A 13,554-nucleotide genomic window follows, 5' to 3' on the forward strand; every position below is an offset into this window, starting at 1 on the left:
CCATGAGTCTGAGTCTGGGGCAGAGTGCATGGACATGTCATATATTGCCTCTTCAAAGTCTTGTGGAGTTAGATTTTTGGTAGATGAAATTATATGTGTGTATGGTAGCGGGGTTCAATGATAAGGCTTCAGAGGCTTCTTGCTTTTATTTGGAATCTTGGTACACAGGCAGTGTGTTTAAGTTACCTGGGTGACCCAGAAGGCCATGCCCGTGAGGGAGAGAGGAGTGGCGTTACTTGTTGACTCTAGGTTGAGTTGGCGGCAAGTGAGAGAGAGGCAGGCATGAGCATGCCACCCAGAGACCTGCCCTCTGGCGGAAACTATGGAAACTAGCCATGTAGGCCTACTGTCGATATTTTGCTTGGCCACCTACCCATGGTCGTCCTCGATCATGACTGACCATAAAAAAAACTCGGTATTTCGCAGGAACAGGGCACAGAACACAAAATGAAAACATATATATACATGTAAACATGGCAAAAAAAAATCTTCCTACAGGGAGGGAAGAAAAAAATGGCGGGTAGTGCTAAAACATTGTGGTCCAAGGCAGTGAGCTTCGATGGGCATCACTGCTCGTCTTCCTGTGTCTGGACAGATACTGCAACACAGGAGACATTGCTGTGGCTGAGCTGTGATGTAATGGGATACAGTCTCCTCTGGAACAGTGAAGCAGTCATTGTAATAGTTGCTGCAGGGTTCACTCATCCTGGGGCACAACCTGCTGGTGCCCTCCAGTGAGGCATCGTCAGTACTCGGCAACTGGGCAGGATTTCTTCTGGCAAGCAACTCAGGAGGACATTTCTTGAATGGTACTGTCGCTGGGGCTGTCATTGCCAATGAGTGAAGTGAATTGTGGCAGGGACGAATCAGGCGAAACATCTGGGAGTCATAGCAGCATACACCGTAACCGTAGTGTGCGGGCTAGCAGTCAAAGTGACATCATCTTTGTGCAGGCTGCTCACTGAAGCTGTGACACAAATTAGACAGTTGCCTGCCAACAGGGCTACTGGGGCTTGATGATGTCATTCTCTGGACAGTTGGAGTCATAGCAGAGGTTAGTCTAAGCATCCTCAGACTGGTTTTCTAAATATAACTGCATTCTGACGGTCAGGAGGTGGAGTGAAAGGAGTTTCAATGGGAAGTCGTAGCACGTACAACTCAGCAGGGCATCTATGGGTGGTGAGCAGAAGAGTTTTCTGTACAAGGGAGCTCAGGCGCTCGTAAACTGATGCCTGGACTGACTAATGTCAGGTATCAATGGTCACAATGGGTGACATATAACACGAGGGTGTTACAATGGTCTGGGCTCAGACCATACTGTGGTCTACACACACATCTAGTCTCAGACCACACATCAAGGGACACACGGAAAACTGAATACACCTGCACTGCACATGTGGTTACAACATGGCTTGCACTAGCAAATGACGCTTTTCTGTGCAAAAAAAAAAAAATCGATACTAAGCCATACACGAACATGTGAGAACAATGACTGAGAGGAATTAACATGTGACATCTTCTCCCAGTCATCTCAACAATACTGAAACAAATTGCTCACTGTGAAACTATAACATTGTCGATGTGACATCATGTGGTGATGTCAGGCGTGACGTCATGGGGGATGTCGGGGGGTGACACAGCAAGGTGACGTCAGGCAGATGTCCAGGGTGACATCGCGAGGTGACATCCTGGAGTGATGTCGGGCAGTGTGGTGAAGTCAGGCAGATGTCATAAGAAATGTCAGGCAGACAACCAGGGTGATGTCAGGCAGATGTCATGGGTGACGTCACGAGGTGACTTCCTGGAGTGACGTTGAGCAGCATGGTGATGTCAGGCAGACGTCGATCAGAATTGTGAGTGACGTCGCGAGGTGACGTCAGGCAGACGTCCAGAGTGACATCGGGGTGACATTAGGCAACGTTCTGGAGTGATGTTGGGCAGACGTCACGGTGTGACATTGCAAGGTGACGTCAGGCAGATATCCTGGGTGACATCGGGCAGACGTCCTGAGGTGACATCAGGCAGCATTGTGACATTCGGGGAGTGATATGGGCAGCATGGTGATGTCATGAGTGATGCCAGGCAGCAGACAACAACATGTCGCTTTCGACACCTGGCTTGCTCCACATGTCCTTATCCCATGTGGCTTTGTGATCCACGTGGCTTCGAGTGACCTCAGGCACTTGGATACACAGCTCTGGCAAAGAATTCACAATGAATTCATAAAAACAGCAGAGAGGGAGTGAGTAGCGTAGTGGTGTATGGTGGTAGCAGCATGAGGCAAGGTGGAGGCACCACCGCCGCCTACCCTCCTCACACACACACGTGGAAGGTACTGCAGATTCTACCAACTGGATGCAGAATGCACCACAAACTCACCTCTGACTTGCTGAAACAGCTGTGCTGAGCTGAACAACAACACCAGAAACATACAGGTGACTCTGAACACATGACTGAAGAACAGCGTGAGACGCTAAGAAGTCACAGGTGACACCACGAAGATTTCTCGAGGAAAATTAAGCAAATTTTGGCCTGGATCCTGCTGATCCTGTGTCTAAATAATGAAACTTGCAGACATGACTTCAGGATAATGTGTAAAGGGACGGATGCTTCTTGTATGGGGTGATGAAGAGGAGACATCTTCCTGCTTCTTCTTTCCTTTCTCCGGGCAACCACAACAGCTGCGACCACCGCTTTCCACCATTTATCATAGGGAGTGGGCATCGAGGGAGTGACAGTTTAGAGACCTACTGTGCCTAAATCCAACTTACCTCACCCAAATTACTTGCAGGAAATAATTCAAGCAATACCCTGTAAACCTCTGGCAGGTAACTGGCCCAGTACTTGGCCCATTATTTGGTCGAGGACAATAACCGGTGTGGAATTCACAAAATCAATCTATTGGTTTCCATAGCATGACAACAAGATTAACTTTCCCTGAAAGGCATTGTCTCTGCCTCTCTTCCTAGCACTGAGCATTGTAATAAATATAAAACTCATCACAAAAATCCATCCATTTTGAGAAATTATATAAATATAATCATATTAGTTATCCTCATTACTCTTTCTTCAAGTGTCACTATGATAACCTGAAGCTCCTCTCCACTTCTTTACCTCTCACATATAAATCATTATATACTTTGTATCTTTTTATATTTATAATATACAATGTTTAGTACAATAACACATGATATAGGAACAAAAGATGAAACATTATGTTTAGAATAAATAACTAATTTTATACAAAGCAAAAGGAAAACTTCTTAGTTTAAAGTGTATTATACTACAAAATACTAGATAAGTACAACTACAGCAACTGCATACTAATTAACACTACCACCCAGACACTGAGGACAACTGCAGTAACCTGCATATTAACACCACCACCCAGATACTGAGGACAACTACAGCAACTGCATATTAATTAACACTACCACCCAGATACTGAGGACAACTACAGCAACTGCATATTAATTAACACTACCACCCAGATACTGAGGACAACTACAGTAACCTGCATATTAATTAACACTACCACCCAGATACTGAGGACAACTACAGTAACCTGCATATTAACACTACCACCCAGATACTGAGGACAACTACAGTAACCTGCATATTAATTAACACTACCACCCAGATACTGAGGACAACTACAGTAACCTGCATATTAACACCACCACCCAGATACTGAGGACAACTACAGCAACTGCATATTAATTAACACTACCACCCAGATACTGAGGACAACTACAGCAACTGCATATTAATTAACACTACCACCCAGATACTGAGGACAACTACAGTAACCTGCATATTAATTAACACTACCACCCAGATACTGAGGACAACTACAGTAACCTGCATATTAACACTACCACCCTGACACTGAGGACAACTACAGTAACCTGCATATTAACATCACCACCCTGACACTGAGGACAACTACAGTAACCTGCATATTAACATCACCACCCTGACACTGAGGACAACTGCAGTAACCTGCATATTAACACTACCACCCAGACACTGAGGACAACTACAGTAACCTGCATATTAACATCACCACCCTGACACTGAGGACAACTACAGTAACCTGCATATTAACACTACCACCCTGACACTGAGGACAACTACAGTAACCTGCATATTAACACTACCACCCTGACACTGAGGACAACTACAGTAACCTGCATATTAACACTACCACCCAGACACTGAGGACAACTACAGTAACCTGCATATTAACACTACCACCCTGACACTGAGGACAACTACAGTAACCTGCATATTAACACTACCACCCTGACACTGAGGACAACTACAGTAACCTGCATATTAACACTACCACCCAGACACTGAGGACAACTACAGTAACCTGCATATTAACACTACCACCCTGACACTGAGTACAACTACAGTAACCTGCATATTAACACTACAACCCAGACACTGAGGACAACTGCAGTAACCTGCATATTAACACTACCACCCAGACACTGAGGACAACTACAGTAACTGCATATTAACACTACCACCCAGACACTGAGGACAACTGCAGTAACCTGCATATTAACACTACCACCCTGACACTGAGGACAACTACAGTAACCTGCATATTAACACTACCACCCTGACACTGAGGACAACTACAGTAACCTGCATATTAACACTACCACCCAGACACTGAGGACAACTACAGTAACCTGCATATTAACACTACCACCCTGACACTGAGGACAACTACAGTAACCTGCATATTAACACTACCACCCAGACACTGAGGACAACTGCAGTAACCTGCATATTAACACTACCACCCAGACACTGAGGACAACTACAGTAACTGCATATTAACACTACCACCCAGACACTGAGGACAACTGCAGTAACCTGCATATTAACACTACCACCCTGACACTGAGGACAACTACAGTAACTGCATATTAACACTACCACCCAGACACTGAGGACAACTACAGTAACCTGCATATTAACACTACCACCCTGACACTGAGGACAACTGCAGTAACCTGCATATTAACACTACCACCCAGACACTGAGGACAACTACAGTAACCTGCATATTAACACTACCACCCAGACACTGAGGACAACTGCAGTAACCTGCATATTAACACTACCACCCAGACACTGAGGACAACTGCAGTAACCTGCATATTAACACTACCACCCAGACACTGAGGACAACTGCAGTAACCTGCATATTAACACTACCACCCAGACACTGAGGACAACTGCAGTAACCTGCATATTAACACTACCACCCAGACACTGAGGACAACTACAGTAACCTGCATATTAACACTACCACCCAGACACTGAGGACAACTGCAGTAACCTGCATATTAACACTACCACCCTGACACTGAGGACAACTGCAGTAACCTGCATATTAACACTACCACCCAGACACTGAGGACAACTGCAGTAACCTGCATATTAACACTACCACCCTGACACTGAGGACAACTGTGCAGTAACCTGCATATTAACACTACCACCCAGACACTGAGGACAACTGCAGTAACCTGCATATTAACACTACCACCCTGACACTGAGGACAACTACAGTAACTGCATACTAATTAACACTACCACCCAGATACTGAGGACAACTACAGTAACTGCATACTAATTAACACTACCACCCAGATACTGAGCACAACTACAGCAACTGCATACTAATTAACACTACCACCCAGATACTGAGGACAACTACAGCAACTGCATACTAATTAACACTACCACCCAGATACTGAGGACAACTACAGTAACTGCATACTAATTAACACTACCACCCAGATACTGAGGACAACTACAGTAACTGCATACTAATTAACACTACCACCCAGATACTGAGGACAACTACAGCAACTGCATACTAATTAACACTACCACCCAGATACTGAGGACAACTACAGTAACTGCATACTAATTAACACTACCACCCAGATACTGAGGACAACTACAGCAACTGCATACTAATTAACACTACAACCCAGATACTGAGGACAACTACAGCAACTGCATACTAATTAACACTACCACCCAGATACTGAGGACAACTACAGTAACTCCATACTAATTAACACTACCACCCAGATACTGAGGACAACTACAGCAACTGCATACTAATTAACACTACCACCCAGATACTGAGGACAACTACAGTAACTGCATACTAATTAACACTACCACACAGATACTGAGGACAACTACAGCAACTGCATACTAATTAACACTACCACCCAGATACTGAGGACAACTACAGCAACTGCATACTAATTAACACTACCACACAGATACTGAGGACAACTACAGCAACTGCATACTAATTAACACTACCACCCAGATACTGAGGACAACTACAGCAACTGCATACTAATTAACACTACCACCCAGATACTGAGGACAACTACAGCAACTGCATACTAATTAACACTACCAGCCAGATACTGAGGACAACTACAGCAACTGCATACTAATTAACACTACCACCCAGATACTGAGGACAACTACAGCAACTGCATACTAATTAACACTACCAGCCAGATACTGAGGACAACTACAGCAACTGCATACTAATTAACACTACCACCCAGATACTGAGGACAACTACAGCAACTGCATATTAACACTACCACCCAGATACTGAGGACAACTACAGTAACCTGCATATTAACACTACCACCCAGACACTGAGGACAACTACAGTAACCTGCATATTAACACTACCACCCTGACACTGAGGAAAACTGCAGTAACCTGCATATTAACACTACCACCCTGACACTGAGGACAACTGCAGTAACCTGCATATTAACACTACCACCCAGACACTGAGGACAACTACAGTAACCTGCATATTAACACTACCACCCTGACACTGAGGACAACCACATTAACCTACATATTAACACTACCACCCAGACACTGAGGACAACTACAGTAACCTGCATATTAACACCACCACCCTGACACTGAGGACAACCACATTAACCTGCATATTAACACTTCCACCCAGACACTGAGGACAACTGCAGTAACCTGCATATTAACACTACCACCCTGACACTGAGGACAACTGCAGTAACCTGCATATTAACACTACCACCCTGACACTGAGGACAACTGCAGTAACCTGCATATTAACACTACCACCCTGACACTGAGGACAACTACAGTAACCTGCATATTAACACTACCACCCTGACACTGAGGACAACTGCAGTAACCTGCATATTTACACTACCACCCTGACACTGAGGACAACTGCAGTAACCTGCATATTAACACTACCACCCTGACACTGAGGACAACTACAGTAACCTGCATATTAACACTACCACCCAGACACTGAGGACAACTACAGTAACCTGCATATTAACACCACCACCCTGACACTGAGGACAACTACAGTAAACTGCATATTAACACCACCACCCAGACACTGAGGACAACTACAGTAACCTGCATATTAACACCACCACCCAGACACTGAGGACAACTACAGTAACCTGCATATTAACACTACCACCCTGACACTGAGGACAGCTGCAGTAACCTGCATATTAATACTACCACCCTGACACTGAGGACAACTGCATTAACCTGCATATTAACACTACCACCCAGACACTGAGGACAACTGCAGTAACCTGCATATTAACACCACCACCCAGACACTGAGGACAACTACAGTAACCTGCATATTAACACCACCACCCAGACACTGAGGACAACTACAGTAACCTGCATATTAACACCACCACCCAGACACTGAGGACAACTGCAGTAACCTGCATATTAACACCACCACCCAGATACTGAGGACAACTGCAGTAACCTGCATATTAACACCACCACCCAGACACTGAGGACAACTACAGTAACCTGCATATTAACACCACCACCCAGACACTGAGGACAACTGCAGTAACCTGCATATTAACACTACCACCCTGACACTGAGGACAACTGCAGTAACCTGCATATTAACACTACCACCCTGACACTGAGGACAACTACAGTAACCTGCATATTAACACTACCACCCTGACACTGAGGACAACTGCAGTAACCTGCATATTAACACTACCACCCTGACACTGAGGACAACTACAGTAACCTGCATATTAACACTACCACCCTGACACTGAGGACAACTGCAGTAACCTGCATATTTACACTACCACCCTGACACTGAGGACAACTGCAGTAACCTGCATATTAACACTACCACCCTGACACTGAGGACAACTACAGTAACCTGCATATTAACACTACCACCCAGACACTGAGGACAACTACAGTAACCTGCATATTAACACCACCACCCTGACACTGAGGACAACTACAGTAACCTGCATATTAACACCACCACCCAGACACTGAGGACAACTACAGAAACCTGCATATTAACACCAACACCCAGACACTGAGGACAACTACAGTAACCTGCATATTAACACTACCACCCTGACACTGAGGACAACTGCAGTAACCTGCATATTAACACTACCACCCTGACACTGAGGACAACTGCAGTAACCTGCATATTAACACTACCACCCAGACACTGAGGACAACTGCAGTAACCTGCATATTAACACCACCACCCAGACACTGAGGACAACTACAGTAACCTGCATATTAACACCACCACCCAGACACTGAGGACAACTACAGTAACCTGCATATTAACACCACCACCCTGACACTGAGGACAACTACAGTAACCTGCATATTAACACCACCACCCAGACACTGAGGACAACTGCAGTAACCTGCATATTAACACTACCACCCAGACACTGAGGACAACTGCAGTAACCTGCATATTAACACCACCACCCTGACACTGAAGACAACTACAGTAACCTGCATATTAACACCACCACCCAGACACTGAGGACAACTGCAGTAACCTGCATATTAACACCACCACCCAGACACTGAGGACAACTACAGTAACCTGCATATTAACACCACCACCCAGACACTGAGGACAACTACAGTAACCTGCATATTAACACCACCACCCTGACACTGAGGACAACTACAGTAACCTGCATATTAACACTACCACCCAGACACTGAGGACAACTGCAGTAACCTGCATATTAACACCACCACCCTGACACTGAGGACAACTACAGTAACCTGCATATTAACACTACCACCCAGACACTGAGGACAACTGCAGTAACCTGCATATTAACACCACCACCCTGACACTGAGGACAACTGCAGTAACCTGCATATTAACACTACCACCCAGACACTGAGGACAATTACAGTAACCTGCATATTAACACTACCACCCAGACACTGAGGACAACTGCAGTAACCTGCATATTAACACTACCACCCTGACACTGAGGACAACTGCAGTAACCTGCATATTTACACCACCACCCAGACACTGAGGACAACTACAGTAACCTGCATATTAACAGTACCACCCTGACACTGAGGACAACTGCAGTAACCTGCATATTAACACCACCACCCTGACACTGAGGACAACTACACTAACCTGCATATTAACACTACCACCCAGACACTGAGGACAACTACAGTAACCTGCATATTAACACTACCACCCTGACACTGAGGACAACTGCAGTAACCTGCATATTAACACTACCACCCTGACACTGAGGACAACTACAGTAACCTGCATATTAACACTACCACCCAGACACTGAGGACAACTGCAGTAACCTGCATATTAACACTACCACCCTGACACTGAGGACAACTACAGTAACCTGCATATTAACACCACCACCCAGACACTGAGGACAACTACAGTAACCTGCATATTAACACTACCACCCAGACACTGAGGACAACTACAGTAACCTGCATATTAACACTACCACCCTGACACTGAGGACAACTACAGTAACCTGCATATTAACACTACCACCCTGACACTGAGGACAACTACAGTAACCTGCATATTAACACCACCACCCAGACACTGAGGACAACTACAGTAACCTGCATATTAACACTACCACCCTGACACTGAGGACAACTACAGTAACCTGCATATTAACACTACCACCCAGACACTGAGGACAACTACAGTAACTTGCATATTAACACTACCACCCTGACACTGAGGACAAATGCAGTAACCTGCATATTAACACTATCACCCTGACACTGAGGACAACTACAGTAACCTGCATATTAACACCACCACCCTGACACTGAGGACAACTACAGTAACCTGCATATTAACACCACCACCCTGACACTGAGGACAACTACAGTAACCTGCATATTCACACTACCACCCAGACACTGAGGACAACTACAGTAACCTGCATATTAACACCACCACCCTGACACTGAGGACAACTACAGTAACCTGCATATTAACACTACCACCCTGACACATGACAACTGCAGTAACTTGCATATTAACACTACCACCCTGACACTGAGGACAACTGCAGTAACCTGCATATTAACACCACCACCCAGACACTGAGGACAACTACAGTAACCTGCATATTAACACTACCACCCAGACACTGAGGACAACTACAGTAACCTGCATATTAACACTACCACCCAGACACTGAGGACAACTACAGTAACCTGCATATTAACACCACCACCCAGACACTGAGGACAACTGCAGTAACCTGCATATTAACACTACCACCCTGACACATGACAACTGCAGTAACCTGCATATTAACACTACCACCCTGACACTGAGGACAACTGCAGTAACCTGCATATTAACACCACCACCCAGACACTGAGGACAACTACAGTAACCTGCATATTAACACTACCACCCAGACACTGAGGACAACTACAGTAACCTGCATATTAACACTACCACCCAGACACTGAGGACAACTGCAGTAACCTGCATATTAACACTACCACCCAGACACTGAGGACAACTACAGTAACCTGCATATTAACACTACCACCCAGACACTGAGGACAACTACAGTAACCTGCATATTAACACTACCACCCAGACACTGAGGACAACTACAGTAACCTGCATATTAGCACTACCACCCTGACACTGAGGACAACTGCAGTAACCTGCATATTAACACCACCACCCAGACACTGAGGACAACTACAGTAACCTGCATATTAACACTACCACCCAGACACTGAGGACAACTACAGTAACCTGCGTATTAGCACCACCACCCAGACACTGAGGACAACTACAGTAACCTGCATATTAACACTACCACCCTGACACTGAGGACAACTACAGTAGCCTGCATATTAACACTACCACCCTGACACTGAGGACAACTACAGTAACCTGCATATTAACACCACCACCCTGACACTGAGGACAACTACAGTAACCTGCATATTAACACCACCACCCTGACACTGAGGACAACTACAGTAACCTGCATATTAACACTACCACCCAGACACTGAGGACAACTACAGTAACCTGCATATTAACACCACCACCCTGACACTGAGGACAACCACATTAACCTGCATATTAACACCACCACCCTGACACTGAGGACAACTACAGTAACCTGCATATTAACACTACCACCCTGACACATGACAACTGCAGTAACCTGCATATTAACACTACCACCCTGACACATGACAACTGCAGTAACGTGTCTATTAACACTACCACCCAGACACTGAGGACAACTGCAGTAACCTGCATGTTAACACTACCACCCAGACACTGAGGACAACTGCAGTAACCTGCATATTAACACTACCACCCTGACACTGAGGACAACTGCAGTAACCTGCATGTTAACACTACCACCCAGACACTGAGGACAACTGCAGTAACCTGCATGTTAACACTACCACCCAGACACTGAGGACAACTACAGTAACGTGCCTATTAACAGTACCTCTCATAGACTTGGTAATGAAGATGGCCTTTACCAGCTCATTGTATATCAAGGTGCTCTAATGTTCGGAGCACACGTGTCTTGACCTGACCTTTACTATGTGTTCATTTTTTATCTCGACCTGTCTTCTTTTCACCTGACTTAGTAATCTAATTTCTCTGCACCTCTTCACCTAACCCATCTAATTTTCCCCGTATGCACAAGTAACAGTGTGTGTCAGCATATGTGCTCTTGAGCCTGTGCTAGCTAAAGAACTCTGTGTGTAGGGTAACTCTTACATAAGAATATAAGAATGAAGAAACAGTGCTGTAGAGATACTTACCCATGCTAAGGTGTAGTTCTTGCAATCTACATCCATTCATATACCCATTCAATTTATATTTAAATCTACCCAAAGATCTTGCCCTTAATTAAGCTACCGAGAGTTTGTTCCACTCGTCTACACTTCTGTTTGTCAGAGTGGAGTCTTGCTTGTTTCCTTCGTGATATAAACAGAAGACCCTTAGTCTCTCAATGGTTATTAAATTTATTCTATACCTATCGCAGATGCAGCAGCCTGAGATCCTCTACGACAACGCAAGGGAGTTCAGTGAAATGAAAGTTCGGATCACATTACAAAGACGCTCTGGTTATGCCATCCTTAACATCTACATCCCGTCTATCATCCTTCTGGTGATCTGCTATGTTTCCCTCTTCTTCCGGCCACACTTCCTTGATCTGAGAATTATGACGACACTGACATCAATGCTCGTCTTGGCTACACTCTTTACACAGGTGAGTAAGAGCCTATAACCATCATTTTATTAATACTATTCTTAGATGTAACCTAAAAAGGGATACATGAAATATTTGTAAAAAAAATCGTTTTTGTTCTTCCTCTTAAGGTTTCTGCGAGTGTGAGGGAAAAGTTCAATAGATAGGAGTAGAGAGGGAGTTTATAGTAACAATAGTTTCATTGCCGGCTACTTGTTAAGGTAGGGTAAGTCTAGCTCCCGCTATTCTCGCCTTTTTTCCCCTCCCCGAAAGTGATAGTTTCATTGCTGGCTACTTGTTAAGATAGGGTAAGTCAAGCTCCTGCCTTTTTTCCCCCACCCCGAAAGTTATAGTTTGACTGCCGGCTGCTTGTTAAGGTAGGGTCAGTCTAGCTCCCGCTATCCCTTCCCCTCCTTCTTCCCCCCCCCCCCGAAAGGTGACATGTAAGGCTCTGGTCCAAATAGTAATCACAAGACTCACAGCTCCCAGCACTACTGTAAGTACATGCCTGCCTTGTATTCTAGTGGATTTATTGGTTGAAAGCTTCACTTTTGACCAATAATAAACTTAGTCCTTTCAGTCTTGCTCTAGGTTGACTGTTGTAATAATCACCACATCTTTTAGGTATTGTACTTATCATGGAGAGTGATTTCTTAAGCAGTGGGTAACCTGTCTATCTTTCCAGCTTGGATGACAGAGAGGGTCACCTGCCAATCAACGAGCAGAACTGATGGAGATGGACTAACGTCCTGAGACTTCCCCTTTTTGGATTTAATTACCTGTGCACCTGTATGAAATTGCAGGACGTAACCCCTCATCATTGCAGTGGTAAAGAACCTGCTTTCCTGTCATCGGGATATAATACTCAAGGCTATACTGT

This window comes from Cherax quadricarinatus, chromosome 23 (assembly GCF_038502225.1).
Source record: "Cherax quadricarinatus isolate ZL_2023a chromosome 23, ASM3850222v1, whole genome shotgun sequence".
Lineage (NCBI taxonomy): Eukaryota > Metazoa > Arthropoda > Malacostraca > Decapoda > Parastacidae > Cherax > Cherax quadricarinatus.